The following is a 15,954-nucleotide window of genomic DNA, read 5'->3' on the forward strand; positions in this document are numbered from 1 at the left end:
ACATCACCCACAAATACTATATATACCTAAAAGGAGACTCAATTGTTCATCATCGACCAATCAACAAAGCTTGTTAAAGACTCAATTGTACTTTACTCTCGAACTAAATACGTTGAGGTCAGACACCATTTCATTAGGGATTGTGTTTAAAAAGAGGAGTGTGTAACTTATTTTGTATCCTTATCTAATTAACTGACAAATACTTTTTTTAAACCTCTTCCTAACAAAATTATTTTCATTTGAAATGAATTAGAAATCTTAAACCAATCATGCTTGGATTAAAATCTTCTAGATGTTTTTTCTCATTCTTCTTCCCTTTCTCTACGTGTTTTACATCATCTATGACCTTGCATGTCTTTTTCCCTCCTTTGTGATTATGACAAAGGGGATAAGTATACTCTTAGAGGAGTATAGTATACTCTATATCTGTGAGGGGATTTTAATCACTCCAATATATCATTTACCTATTTTCTTGTTTTTAGCACCTCCTTGAGTGATGTGTTGTCATCATAAAAATGACGAGAATGTGGATATGTGTGCTTGTAGGTACAACTGTATGAAACCGTCAGATGGTCCTACTGGTTTTGATGATGACAACACCGAATGTACAACAACATTCAATGAAGTCGTTAATGATCTTATACCTAACAATCTCTAATGATTACGTCTAATCAAAGAAGCTATCTCAAGTCTTATCAGTTAAAAGATTCAAGTTCAAGATGAAGTGATAAATCAATGTTAAATTAAGCAAGTGAACTTGAAATTTCAAATTTGTGAAAAAAAAAAAGGAAGTGTGAAAGCTCACATGATTGGTCTTGTCCTTAGCACATGTTTAGGTGATTAGTCTGAATTAGTCTAAACATAAAAAAGTAACTCTCGAGATACTAAGGCATCACACACACACACACACACACACACACAGAGAAACAAATAAATGTTTTGTAGCCAATCTCATTTTGTTAAAACACCTTAAAATATTTTTATACAGGTACCTAAGTGCTAACTAACTTGCTCATACACTTAAGAAGGCTTTTTAGACTAGTTAGAGATAGTGCATTAGAAATTTATATAGGTAATCACAAGACCTTCTCCTGTTCCCAAGAGTTTCCTCTTAAGAGTTCCACTAAGATTTGATTTGAGCTTTCGATGGATCAGCCCCCGAACCTTCAACAATCAAACAGAGCTTTTAACATAGGTTGAGCTTAAGAACTTGCACCCAAGATTTTTAGGTTTATCTTGAAACCTGTAAGTCTTTTACAAATACACTTCACACGAGAATCACACTCTTCAATTAGGAAAATAAAGCATAACACTTATTACAACAAAACTCTCACAAGGATTTTTCAGTCTTTTAGCACTACGACAACTCATATGAAAATAAAATATGAAAACAAAGAGAGTAGAAGAAAGATAGAAGGATTTCCTTTCATAATTTAAATGTAAAATGAATTAAGGAAAAAATTTGGCTCAAAAATATGATCCATGGAGTATTTTAATGACTTAATTGATTAACTATAGCTGGTAATGGGTTAAGAGCTTTCAAAATATGACAATCTTATTCCAAAAACATAAACCCTAAACACCTACATGGTTTAATCAATTATTAGGTCATTTGCCTTGCTCTAATCGATTAGAACATGTACTTAATTGATTATGCAATGTAAAAGTTTTTTCAATTAATTAGAAACACTTATTAATCAACTCCGCGTAAATCTTGATAGATTTTAGAAATTTTTTATGAAATTAGAGTGAGTTTTGAAAACTTGTATGTGTGTGATTGCCATAGTACTTTAAGACTTACTCTTGACCTTTTACAATCTAACTCATCATTTTAAGACTCCAAGCATAGAATCAGGCGACCTTTCACACTTTCTTAACTTCAGATCTTTAATTCCCTTAATTAATAATAAGATGACTTAACACTTCAACTTGACTTTGAATCTTTTGACTAATGAGACTTGAGATATATTTTTTATCAAGTATCATCATCGAGAACTTTACTTTGAGAATTGAAATCAACTCCCTCTATTACAAAGAACTCTTAAAATCCAAAAGTTGTTTGACTTATAAAGTTCTAATCTTCAAAGTTTTTCATTAGTTGTCAACATCAAAACCAATTGATTGTTATACCTATGAGCACATAGATCCATACTAAGTTCATCCCTTCTATGAAGTGTGCAAAAACTTCGAATTTCAAAACTTTCTTAGGCTCAAAGGATACATCAATGTCAGATAATTAGATGGATCATTTGATCACCCTCCCTGTCAGATCTGACATGTGAAGAACTTGTTTTAGGGGTGAATCTCTCTAGACGATGATAATGTGTGCTAGGAATTAACGTTGTAACTTTTAGGAGGCACTCGTCAATGCCAATGATGCGTTCTCTATTTTTTTGTAACATATTTCCAGTCCAACCAATGATTTGGATATGAAATACACTAGGCCCTGATCGAGATCTTCTTTTCATATGAGGATAACACTAATTACTTCAATGTAGACAGCCAAGTACAGGAATAAAACTTCCTCTGCTATTGGTCTAGATAAGACTGTTCGGTAAATATGGTCATTTTTAGCGAGACAAACTCCTGTTTTTATTTAGGGTCTAATCAAATCATGCTTATTTCATTAGCAATTTGTAAAATGGTAATGCATGTTAAGCTAACTTCGAAATGAATTTATTCAAGGCTATGAGCATCCTATCAACTTTATTACCTCTTTTTTTTGTTGCTTCCATCTCCATGATTGTTTCCCATTTGTCCGGTTTGGCCTTTATGTTTTTCTCTGTCAGATAGAAGCCCAAGAATTTACTGACTCTGATCTCGAAGGTGCACTTTTCTGGATTGAGCCTCATGATGTATTGTCGGACCCGACTAAATACACTTGCTAGGTGATCATCATTTTGTTCTTATTCACTAAACTTGATGATCATATCGTCCATATAAATATTTAGTTTTTCCCTAGTTTCTCTTTGAAGATTTTTTCCATCATCCTCTGATACATGGCTCTCGTATTCTTCAAGCCAAAGGGCATAAAGTTGTATCAATAGTTAGCAAGCTCTATTATTAAGTCAGTTTTGCCTTTATCCACCTCATACATGGGTATCTGATTGTAGTTAGAATATGCATCCATTAACGACATAAGCTTTTATCTAGATAATTGTCTACCAATTTATCGATATTTGGGATTGAGTACAAAATTTCAGATAGGCATGGTTGAGGTTAGTGTAGTTAATGCACATTTTCCATTTTTCAGATGCCTTCTTAATTAGAATGACATTGGATAGAGACTCGGTATACCTTACTTTAGAAATAAACTTGGGGTCAAGTATGCTCTAGACTATACTCATGGTGGCTTTGTTGTTTTTGCGGATTGTCGCCTCCTTCTTTGGGCCACATATTGAGAAGAGGGATCAATATTAAATATATGTGGAAGGTTATTGCAAGGTCTATATTGGGAATTTCATCTAGAGAGACCGATTAAATAATGACATTGCCAATAAGGAATTAGATAAGTCCTTCCTTAACAATAGCCGGCAAATCTGCCCCAACACAGTTTGATCTTGCATACTTCTCATCAAGTTGCACCACTTCAAAGTTTCCATCTAGAATGGGTCTTTGGGATTTTTCTTTGGTTTTTGGCAGTGAGTTGAATTCGTCATCTTGTAGGAATTAATCTTCTTGTATATCGCTGTCGATGGTAGTTATGGATGACTTAGGAGTCTTCTTTCTTTTCTTCTGGGATATGAGCGCAGTTGTGTGATGGTTCTTTAGCATTATTTTGTGTATCAGACAAGCTCCATGTAGATCATGGGGAGGTGGACTTATTCTCCGGTGTCGTTGTGATACTTCATCTTCATGTGGACCATAGAAGCCACTGCATCTAACACAGCGAGGAAAGATCTTTGTATGATAGAATTATAGACGCTATATGGAGAATCACCAAGAAGTATACATTCACAGTCCTTTCATATTTTCCTTCACTAATAAGGACTATGAATTCCACAACTCCACTAGGGTTAATGGTGGAGTGATTGAATGCCAAGAGGTTTCAGCCTTTATATGATACGAGGTCTCAATCACACTGATCGCGACTTTACGTGTCTATAAATCTGATAACTGCAAGTGCACAGTCGTGTCGTGTAGTTTTAAAAGATATCGAATCCACAGGGACTATGAATCGATCTACCGTTATCTAAGGTTACTATGTAAAGCTAGGAGTACTAAAATTTCGATTGTTCCTAAGGGAAAGTGATTGTGAGAGAATAAAGAATAATAATAAAAGACAGGTATCAGTATGTATTTCGTTTAACTAAAGGTAATCCGAAGGTCCATTGGCTTTTGCATAATTAAATTAAAAATCTTTACTAATTCCAATTGGTTAAAAATCCTCGTCTCAAACTTTCGCTCTGTTGAGTCAGACTACTATCCTAATCCTAATGTACGCTTTCGCCATCCCATTAGATTTTAGAAGAGCTTTTTGGAAACAATGTAATTAATAAAATGCCTATTTTACGAGGTCGTTATCTATTTAAATCTCCTAATCTCAAACTTTCGCTCTGTTGACTCGGAACATGCTAATATCCCTAACGTACGCTTTCGCCATCCCGCTCGAGTGTAAAAACAATTTTTGAAAATAAATAAGTTCCAATTAGTTTTAATACGCTTTCGCCATCCTTAAAACTAATGTCCTATGTCTACTATCCAGTTAAAGATCTCAAACCTTCGCTCTATTGATTTTAACCTTTGACCGTCCTAATCCCTCAAACTTTCGCTCTATTGGTTTTAAGACTTACTAATTAAACTAGACATATAAACCAAAAATAAGTGATAATTAATAAAACATAATTTAAGCCAATTTATTTCGGACCCCTACGGTTAACTTACTTTACATACCGACACCTTTAGTATTTTAGCCAGACATATTAATACGATTAAACATGCATAAATCGGTTCGGTTCATAATAATAAGCATATTAAATGGCATATAATATATCATGCAAATAAATAATATAAATAAGGCGGTAAATAAAAAACCTGAATTAAAATAAATCTGGATTGAATTGAATCTTGAAGTACTCGAACTTCCACCACAGGTTGGCTGGATCGTTCTTCGGAATTTAAATGGCAGAAAATAAAAACAAGGAAAATAAAGCGATAAACCTAACGTAAGGCTAGATCTATGAAAAGTTCACAACAATTTCCAGTGTAGAAATCGTTGTGAGAAAATAGACGGTTAAATGAAAGCAGAAATAGGAAAAGCAGTTCGCGGTACAATTTCGGCAGCACTTCGTTGGCAGGAAATCGGACCGTTTGGACTGAAGTGACTGCCTCTATTTATAGGTGAGGCTTTGCAGTTGCTTTGCGTGAGAAACGGAGCTTTTTGCAGACCAGGACTTGGAGACGTGCGTCTCCGATTCTTCAGGGAGACTGGGTACGTGACTTGAGACGTGCGTCTCAAGTGGAGAAGATGTAGGAACATGGAGACGTGCGTCTCCCTTTGCTGACGTGGCATAGAGGATGTGGAGACGTGCGTCTCCACTTGCTGGGCAGGTTTGGGCCACGCAATTTTGTTCCTTTGTGGGCTGGTTCGCTCTTTTGGGCCTTTTGGGTCCTAATTGCACCCCTCTTTCGTTTCAGCACCCCTTTTCGTCTTTTAAGCATAAATATTGGTCATTTAAGCTCGATTTTCTTTCCTTTTCGCAAATAGTCGTAATTGAAGTGTAAAACCTGAAACAAAGCAAATACACGCGTAATATCATAATAAATTAACATAATAAACGGAAAATGCTATAAATATCTATGGATTTTAGGCTAAATATACGATATAAAATCGTGTTATCAAATTCCCCCAGACTTGAACCTTTGCTTGTCCTCAAGCAAAATAAGAAGATAAAGATAAATGAAACACACTTCCACCACGTCGTTCAGTCATACTTAGCTACATAGTGTTCTTATTCGGAAATAACGAATCTTAGCAATAAACCTATAGTAACAACACTAAACAACTCCCAGTATGCATACCAATCCGAATCATGCCATTATAGCTCGACCTATTTGACTTGTCATCATGTTTCACCCTTTTCATTCGCGCGCAATCACATTAAGCCCATTATCTTGACACGCACATAGCAGAGTAGTCGGTTAGTGACTATGATCCTTCTCATGGAGTTCTGGCACAATATGTGGTATACTCCTTAGCATTCACTTGTAGATTGTGGGGAATCGGACAATAGTCCTTCCTACCAAGTTCATTACCAGATGACTTCTGAACCAATCGACAGTGAGTTTTTAGATTCTTTGTATATGAGATTTGCGACCGTTAGGTTAAATGATCTTGTGAGGATCACCTTACTTAGTAGGCACATTTCTTCTTATAGCTGAACACATAATTATTATGAGGATCATACACTTATATTCATCGACTCTCTGCGTAGCTTGTATCTAAGACGGTGCCGACTGCTAGAATAAACTACTAAGGGTTATTTCAAAACTTAAAGTCGATGGTTTTGGTATAACGGGTATTCAAATCGGTTATGTATACTCGGGGGTTTTAGAGTGTTGCGACAATAAGGATATTGACTAATTCAGTTTCGGTTCGTTGAGTGATTGAGTAGCTTCGTATTTCTTGAACGTGTGGGGTTTGCGTTTATCGTTTAGGAGCAAAAATTTTTGTTATGGCTCAAGAAAATGGAAGAAATTGAAATAACTACGGAATTATACATATAAGACTTAAATTCCATAAATATTCTTTTATTGAATTAGAAAAACATTACAAGGAAGGGAAATAAACTGAAGGGAAATAAAACTAAAGGAAATATAAATAATACGACTCCCCCAGACTTAGATGATGCAATGTCCTCAGTGCATAAGAACTACTCCTCATTGTTGCGGTTTCGAGAACTGCTCGTGCCTCTTGTACGAACACGGCGATGTCTATCAGGAGAGTCATTAACACGAATGTCAAGATCATGCAAATATGTGGCAATTTCAGCGTATTGACTTTCGTTCCTAATAGCATAGTCACGGTGCTCCTGTTGCATCTCTCGGATGAGCCTAATTGTTTCAGTTTGGTTTGTCTGCATAGCTTGAACGAGTTGATCTTGGCGTTGAATAGCAGCATACATGGCTTCAAGAGTGATAGGCGGAGGGTTGTTTGGAGGAGGTTGGTTGACATCAGCTTGTCCTTGGTTGAGCTCTTCTTCATTTGCATCCATAGGTTCATTAGGATGATCAGGTTGGTTATCTTGAGGATTGTCTTCAATAAGCCTCCAACGCTGAACATAACGGATGTTGATTCTTTCAGGACATGGAAGGATGACATAAGGAATCAGAACTTTGTTGACGACCAAGGTGTATCGGCCATCATGGCGTGGCGAAACCAAGTGGGAGTCACGGCAATAGGTGAGGTCAAGTGATTGAGCAGGCATCATGAGATGAGAGAGTGAAAGGAGCTCGTCACCAAGACCTAAAGCACAGGCCAAGGAAGTAATAATTCCGCCAAACAAAAAGGGATTTGTAGCGGGGGCGTTGACACAGCCTTGGATGTGTTGGAGCATAAACGGTGCGGCATTAAAACGGATGTTGTTTAGCGCACAGTAAAGGAAGAATAGTTCATGTTGATTTACCTTGTGGTTGTTGGATCGCGCAAAAATAGTATGCCCCAAAACACGTTGAAAATAACGTATAGCGGGGTTTTGAATGTGAGAAGCATGTAGGGCCCTCCAACCAGTTTGAACTTCGCCAGTGAGGTGAAACCATAGGTCGAAGGCATGTTGTTCCCATGAACGACCATTGAGTTCTTGAAAGATATTGCGGAGAGCATTCGGTGATGTATTGAAATTCAAGTACGTAGCCACAACTTCTTGATCCAGTGTATATTCACGGTTGAACATCCTAAATTGGATGCTACCGGTTGAGAGTGGTTGATCAGAAGGAGTGTCGTAACTGAAAGAACTCAAGAATTCTAAGACGAGCGGCTCATAAGTGGGTACGAGTTCGGTACAGAGATGGTGTAGGCTAGATTTAGTGAGTAAACGGGTAACACCATCAATGAGGCCTAGAGTTTCTAGACATTCGGTGTTCACAAATTTTGTGGGAACAACCGAACGTTCGTAGAAAGCGAGGTATTTGGTTCTTTGAGCATCATTGTCGTCTTCGCGGAATATAATATTGTTAAGGTTAGGGGGTGGTCTCTCAGGACGCACACTACGGATGATTGAACGTGGAGGCATGATGAGTTTGAAGATGAAAAATAAAGATGGTATTAGAATGGTAGAAAAGAAATGGTATGAAGGTTGTGAAGAATAAGAGTGGTGGTGGTGTGGTTTTATAGTGAGGTTTGAAAATGGTGTGGTAAATGGAGAATTAAATATGGATTAATGGTGGTGTTTGAATTTTGAATAGAATAGAGAAATGGGAAATGAATGGAGTTTAAGAGGTGAATGATGGAGGATGAATGAGGTTAATGGAGTTTAAATGGAATAAATAGGGGAAGAATGAGGAGAATGAATTTTGAAATTCAAATTCAAAATTCAAGAGGGAGAGAGGAATGGTCTGCGTGGTCAAATGCAGACTGCTAGCCTTGGGAGACGTGCGTCTCAGGCAGTCAGTCTGCTGGGGCAGAGCATGGAGACGTGCGTCTCCTGTCCTTGCATGCTGAGGTCTGGTCCCACAGAGGTGGAGACGGGCGTCTCCTGTGACATGCAAGTGGGTCACGCATGCAGGTGACCAGACAGTGCTGACTGATACCATTAATAGCAAAAAGGTGTCCATCAGTTCAGAACAGTGTCGAATTTCAATACCATTAACAGCAAAAAGTGATAGCCAGGCAAATATATATAGCAGTTAATAGCAGTGTAATATAACACAACAGCAGTAGTGAATAAAATATTGCATTTTAAAATTAAATCAGTACTGAGTGTTAACAATAGCAGAATGGAAAAGTGCAGAAAAAATGAAAATCTAAACTAGAAATAGAAATTACTAAAACTAGAAATAAAAATCTAATAATCTAATACGGTAACATCTAGCCACGTCTATTGTTGTTCTGATTAGACTGGATGTGTTTGAAAACTTCGTCGAACTGAGCATTGACGGTGTCGATGAAATCGAAGAAATGCATTTGCAAAGTGTGAAGCTCGTTGCGCACATGTTGTACATCTTGTTGTAGCGCATTGATTGCTTGTTCGTGCGTATTCAGATTAGGCATTCTTTGATTCACCGATGCGGTGGATGTAGCGGGTTGTTGTTGCTCGACCTCGACATCAGTCATATCAACAGTGTGATCTTCAACGGAATCTTCAGAACGAGTTTCAGGCTCATACTCAGATACAGGCTCGTCAATAGGAAGAGGTTCATAATCAGGAATGGGTTCATCAACAGGAAGAGGTTCATAATAACCAGGAGGTGTTTCAGGTTCAGATTCAGATGCAGGCATTTCCTCATCAAAATGTTCATAAGCTTGAGGAGTCTCAGGTGATGGCTCTCTCTCAGGAATCTGACCATAGTAAAGCCAGTTGGTAGGGTTGTGCACACTTGTCCTAGGATTCGGTAAGGTGAACTGATACCAAACTTTGTTATCAATGAGCAATTCAAAACGATCAGGTCCAAGATTACCGATGATACCTCGATTAAAGCAGAAATTGATGTCCATAGAGGTATGGGTACCAAAAGGTGTCAATCTAAGCAAAGGCACTCTCATTCCTATGGCATTAGCGATCATAGTGACAAATCCGCCAATCCTAATGGGTGAAACTTCGTCTTGCGTGATGCGCTCGAAGTTTGTTAGCATGAATGCGATGGCATTGACCGGGCGATTCTGAGATGTACAAAACATGATGAACAACTCTTCTCTAGTTACTTCAGTGACATTATCTGGTTTGCCAAAAATATAGTGAGCAAGGATTTTGTGAAAGTAGCGGAAAGCAGGATTGTGGATATTCTCAGATTGAAATTCATTCTCTTCAGGGTTGTCGTTTCCAGTGATCTTGCCCCAGTATTTTTCCAACTCCCAGTATGGAAGATTTTCTTCAGCTACTTGGGCGTATGCATCAGGTCCATGAGGTAGTTCTAACATTTCAGCAAAATCTCGGATGCAGAAATTAAACTCCATACCAAAGAGTCTAAAGAGAATAACTCCTTTTTTCAGCCCTTGTCCACAGTTTGGAAGATAGGTCAGGGAGCTCAGGAATTCCAGAGTGAGCTTCCGATAAGTGCTAAACTTGCGGAACAAGTGAGAACCAGTCCAACCGATTTGGTTAAGCAGGTGTAGGATGCTTTCTTCGATACCAAGCTTCACCATAGTTGGTTGGTGAGGATAGCAAGTCAATTCCATGTGTCTTTCAGCCAGCTTGTTAAATCTTGCTTCTTGTCCTCTACCACGGAACACAACTTCCATATTGTCAACTTCTTGCATCGTAGTTAGTAATTAAATGAAAAACCTAGAAGTTGAAAATATTAGGATAAGTTAGAATTAGGCTAGTGTTAATTTAAAATAATAAAAAAAATTAAAATTAAGCTTAGGTAACAAGTTATAATAATAGATATAATTATAACGGAAATATTTTCTCAAATCAAGATAGTAGTTATAATTATAATAATTATTATAAGATGTATGAAAAATCAAAAATGATTAAAATTAAAATTAAAAATAGAATAAAGTTTTAAAAATGAAAAATAAAAATAAAATAAAAAATATAGAAAAATTAAAGTTCTAATAAAATAAAATAGAAGAATAAATAAATGTGGGTTGTCTCCCACCAAGCGCTTTGTTTAATGTCGTAAGCTCGACGATTTAAAAATAGAAAACTATTTTTTCGAAAAAGCGGGCAGTTCGTCAAGTTTAAAAACTTCGATGTTTTCATCGTATTCGAGATGATGGTAATACTTAAGACGTTGCCCATTTACGACAAAAGGTTTGACGGTTTCGCCTTTGATTTCTATCGCTCCACTCGGAAATATGTTAGTTACTTCGAAAGGGCCAGACCATCTAGATCGTAACTTACCAGGAAATAATTTTAGCCTAGAATTAAATAAGAGCACTTTATCGCCTATGCTAAAATTTTTCCTAGATATACGCTTGTCGTGCCATTTTTTCGTTCGCTCTTTATAGATTTTGGCGTTTTCGTAAGCGTCTTGTCTAAGTTCTTCTAATTCGTTTATGTCTAGAAGTCGTTTCTCACCAGCGGCAGTGTAGTTTAGGTTTAAGTTCTTAATGGCCCAATAGGCTTTATGTTCTAGCTCTACTGGTAGGTGGCATGATTTTCCATAAACGAGTTTGAATGGGGTAGTTCCTATTGGAGTTTTGAAAGCTGTTCTATAAGCCCATAAAGCTTCATTTAGCTTGGTTGACCAATCTTTCCTCGATATAGCAACAGTTTTCTCTAATATTTGTTTTATTTCACGGTTAGATACTTCTACTTGACCGCTTGTTTGTGGATGATATGGTGTGGCTATTCGATGATTTACTCCATATTTTCGAAGGAGTTTCTCAAGTATTCTTGAAATGAAATGGGAACCACCATCGCTAATTACCAATCTTGGCACACCGAACCTAGGAAAGATGACGTTTTTGAAAAGTTTAATAACTACTCGTGTATCGTTTGTAGGAGAGGCGATAGCCTCTATCCATTTTGAAACATAGTCGACGGCTACGAGTATATATTGATTTCCAAACGATGACGGAAACGGTCCCATGAAGTCTATTCCCCAGACGTCAAATATTTCTACTTCTAGAATGCCTTTTTGAGGCATTTCATCGCGTCTTGAAATGTTTCCAGTTCGTTGGCATCTATCACAGCTTAGTACAGCAAAATAGACGTCTTTCCACAGGTTGGGCCAGAAAAGTCCAGATTGAAGGATTTTGGCGCAGGTTCTAGATGTGCTATGGTGTCCTCCACACGGTGCAGAATGACAGTGTGTTATTATGCTTCTTATCTCTTCCTCGGGTACACAACGTCTAAAGATTCCATCGGGGCCTCTTTTGAAAAGGAGTGGGTCGTCCCAATAGTAATGTTTTAGGTCATGGAAGAATTTCTTTTTCTGTTGGTAGCTTAGATCAGGAGGAAGCACACCAGCAGCTAGGTAATTTACGAAATCTGCATACCAAGGTGCGTCAGATCGGGCTAAAGCTATTTCAGCTAATTTCTCGGTTTCAGAGTTTGGATGGTATGGTTCGAATTCATTTGCTTCTAATTGGGCGATGAGTCTTTCATAAGGGAAATCATCGTCAATTGGTACTTGTTCGGGTTTCAGATTTTCCAATCGAGAGAGGTGATCTGCTACGACATTTTCAGTGCCTTTCTTATCTTTAATTTCCAGGTCGAATTCTTGTAGTAACAAGATCCATCTCAAAAGTCTTGGTTTAGCGTCCTTTTTGGTTAGGAGGTACCTAATGGCGGCGTGGTCAGTGTATATGATTATTTTGGCTCCTACCAGGTAAGAACGGAATTTGTCTAATGCGAATACGACAGCTAATAGTTCTTTTTCTGTCGTGGCATAATTCATCTGAGCTTCGTCTAGGGTTCTACTCGCATAATATATGACATGTAGTTTCTTATCCTTTCTTTGTCCTAGAACGGCTCCTACAGCATAATCACTTGCGTCACACATTATTTCGAAAGGCTCATTCCAGTCGGGAGGTTGCATAATTGGCGCAGAGATCAATGCTTGTTTAAGCGTTTGAAATGCTTCAGTGCATTTATCGGTGAAAACAAATTCGGCGTCTTTCATGAGTAGTTCAGTTAAGGGTTTGGTTATTTTAGAGAAATCCTTAATGAAGCGTCGGTAAAAACCAGCATGTCCCAGAAAACTTCTTATTTCTCTAACGGTTTTGGGAGGTTGAAGGTTTTCGATAATTTCGATTTTTGCTTTATCAACTTCGATTCCTCTATCGGATACGATGTGTCCAAGTACAATTCCTTGTCGAACCATGAAATGGCATTTTTCCCAATTAAGGACTAGGTTTACGCTTACGCATCGTTTAAGCACCATTTCAAGGTTTTCTAAACATGTTTCAAAACTTCCTCCACAGACAGAGAAGTCGTCCATAAAGACCTCCATTATTCCATCTAGGAAGTCGGCAAATATTGCCATCATGCATCTTTGGAAGGTCGCGGGTGCATTGCAGAGTCCAAAAGGCATTCGTCTATAGGCGAATGTACCATAAGGACAGGTGAATGTGGTCTTCTCTTGGTCGTCAGGGTGGATAGGAATTTGGAAAAATCCGGAGTATCCATCCAGATAACAAAAATGTGAGTGTTTAGCTAGGCGTTCGAGCATTTGATCTATGAAAGGTAAAGGGAAATGGTCTTTTCGGGTAGCTTTATTTAGCTTCCTATAGTCAATGCACATCCTCCATCCAGTTTGGGTACGTTGTGCTACAGATTCTCCTTTTGCGTTAGTGATTACAGTGACTCCTCCTTTCTTTGGTACGACGTGAACAGGGCTAACCCATTTACTATCAGATATAGGATATATTATTCCAGCTTCTAGCAGTTTTTGGATTTCCTTTTTAACCACATCGCTCATAATAGGATTTATTCGCCTTTGATGTTCCCTAGAGGTTTTACTATCGTCTTCGAGCATAATGCGGTGCATACACAGAGAAGGGCTTATACCTTTCAGATCTGATATGTTGTATCCTAAAGCGGTAGGGTATTTTCTTAGGACATTAAGTAATTTTTCAGTCTCGGTTCGTCCCAAGTTGGCGTTCACTATAACTGGTCGGTTTAGTTCTTCGTCTAGAAATTCGTATCTAAGATCGGTAGGAAGTGTCTTCAGCTCTATAGCAGGTTTCTTTGGTCCAGGTATAGGATCAGGGGTTAAAGCTAAGCATTCACTCAGGTGGTTATCTTGATATTCCTCACGCCAGTTGTCATCTTCAAAAATTGGCGGCATAGGAATTCTTAGGGTTTCGGTTTCCTTATTTGGTTCGGATTTTATTTCCTTGACACACTCGTCGATTATGTCAGCAGAACAGCATGTGTCAATTATAGAAGGTGCTTTTAGGAATTGGGAAAGGATAAATTCTATTTTCTCTTCTCCTACTTCGAAAGTAAGCTTTCCTCGCTTTACATCTATAATTGCACCAGCGGTCGCTAAAAATGGTCTTCCTAAAATGATCGGGATGTTAGAATCTTCTTGGATATCCATAATGATGAAGTCAGTCGGGATGTAGAATTGACCTACACGAACAGGGATATTCTCTAACATTCCTACAGGATATTTGACTGAACGGTCTGCTAGTTGAAGAGACATTCTTGTTGCTTTAAGCTCACCTAGATTGAGTTTCTTACAGGTCGAAAGAGGCATCAAACTAACACTAGCTCCTAAATCGCACAAGGCTTTCTCTATGATGGTTTTTCCAATTACGCAGGGTATAGAGAAACTACCAGGGTCTTTCAGTTTTGGAGGCATGTTGTTTTGGATGATAGCGCTACATTCAGCGGTAAGCGTTATAGTTTCGTTATCCTCGAGTTTCTTTTTGTTTGATAAGATTTCTTTTAAGAATTTAGCGTACGAAGGCATCTCAGTTATGGCTTCTGTGAATGGTATGGTTATGTTTAATTGCTTCAGAAGTTCTACAAATCTTTTAAATTGCGCTTCGGTTTTTGATTTGGCTAATCTTTGAGGGTAAGGAATTGGTGGCTTGTAAGGTGGTGGTGGAACATAAGGTTTCTCTTTTTCGGGTTCCACTTCGTTATTGTTCTCATCAGTCTTAGCAGTTTGTTCGTCGGTTGTTTTCTTTTGGGTTTCCTTTGGCTCTTGTTGTGACATGGGTACGTTTTGGGTTCTAGGATCTATGGGTCCATCGTAATTAGTTCCACTTCGTAGTGTTATCGCGTTCGCATGTCCTTTAGGATTAGATTGTGGTTGAGCAGGAAACGTGCCAGCAGGGGCAGCAGTAGGTGCTTGTTGTTGAGCTACTTGTGAGATTTGAGTTTCTAACATTTTGTTATGCGTAGCTAAAGCATCTACTTTGTTCGATAGTTGTTTTAGTTGCTCGCTATTGTGGATGTTTTGATTCAGGAAGTCTTTATTGGTTTGTTGTTGGGAAGCTATGAAGTTCTCCATCATGATTTCTAGGTTTGACTTCCTAGGGGTGTTTTGAGCAGCTATAGGCGCTTTTTGGTAGCCAGGTGGTACAGCAGGTGCTTGTCCAGGCGCGTACAACGCATTGTTGTTCTTATAAGAAAAGTTCGGGTGGTTTTTCCATCCAGGGTTGTACGTGTTAGAATAAGGGTTTCCTTGAGCGTAATTTACTTGATCAGATGGGACTCCAGTCAAGAGTTGGCATTCAGCAACTACATGCCCAGTCAATCCACAAATCTCGCAGTTAGGTGCTACAGCGGCAGCGGTGGCTGAAGGAGTGATGGTCAAATTCTCGATCTTTTGAGTTAAAGCGTCTACTTTAGCGTTAACGCGGTCTATACCACTAATTTCGTACATTCCTCCTTTGGTTTGGGCTTTCTCTAGAGCGGCGCGTTCTCCTCCCCATTGGTAATGGTTTTGTGCCATGTTCTCTATGAGTTTGTATGCTTCATCATGGGGTTTGTCCATTAATGCTCCGCCAGCAGCGGCATCTATAGTCATTTTAGTGTTATATAAGAGACCACCATAAAAGGTATGGATGATCAGCCATGGTTCGAGTCCATGATGAGGGCATATTCTAAGCATGTCCTTGTAACGTTCCCAAGCTTCGAAAAGCGATTCGTTATCTTTCTGGGTAAATCCGTTGATTTGACCTCTAAGCATAGCAGTTTTGCTAGGCGGAAAGTATCTTGCTAAGAATACTCTCTTCAATTCGTCCCACGTAGTTATGGAATTGGAAGGCAGGGATTGAAGCCACGCTCTCGCTCTATCTCTCAAGGAGAAAGGAAAAAGGCGTAATCGAATAGCTTCGGAACTAACGTTGTTGGCTTTGATAGTGTCGGCGTATTGCACGAACACAGATAA

General features: G+C 38.4%; 1 non-coding gene across 1 annotated transcript; it reads left to right on the forward strand.

Moving 5' to 3' along the window:
• The first annotated feature begins 15,646 nt into the window (after positions 1-15,646).
• Positions 15,647-15,753, forward strand: LOC131608347 (small nucleolar RNA R71). The gene has a single exon (XR_009285613.1). It is a non-coding gene; the product is annotated as a small nucleolar RNA R71 (small nucleolar RNA).
• The last annotated feature ends 201 nt before the right edge of the window (positions 15,754-15,954 follow it).

This window comes from Vicia villosa, linkage group LG5, assembly GCF_029867415.1.
Source record: "Vicia villosa cultivar HV-30 ecotype Madison, WI linkage group LG5, Vvil1.0, whole genome shotgun sequence".
Classification (NCBI taxonomy): Eukaryota; Viridiplantae; Streptophyta; class Magnoliopsida; order Fabales; family Fabaceae; genus Vicia; species Vicia villosa.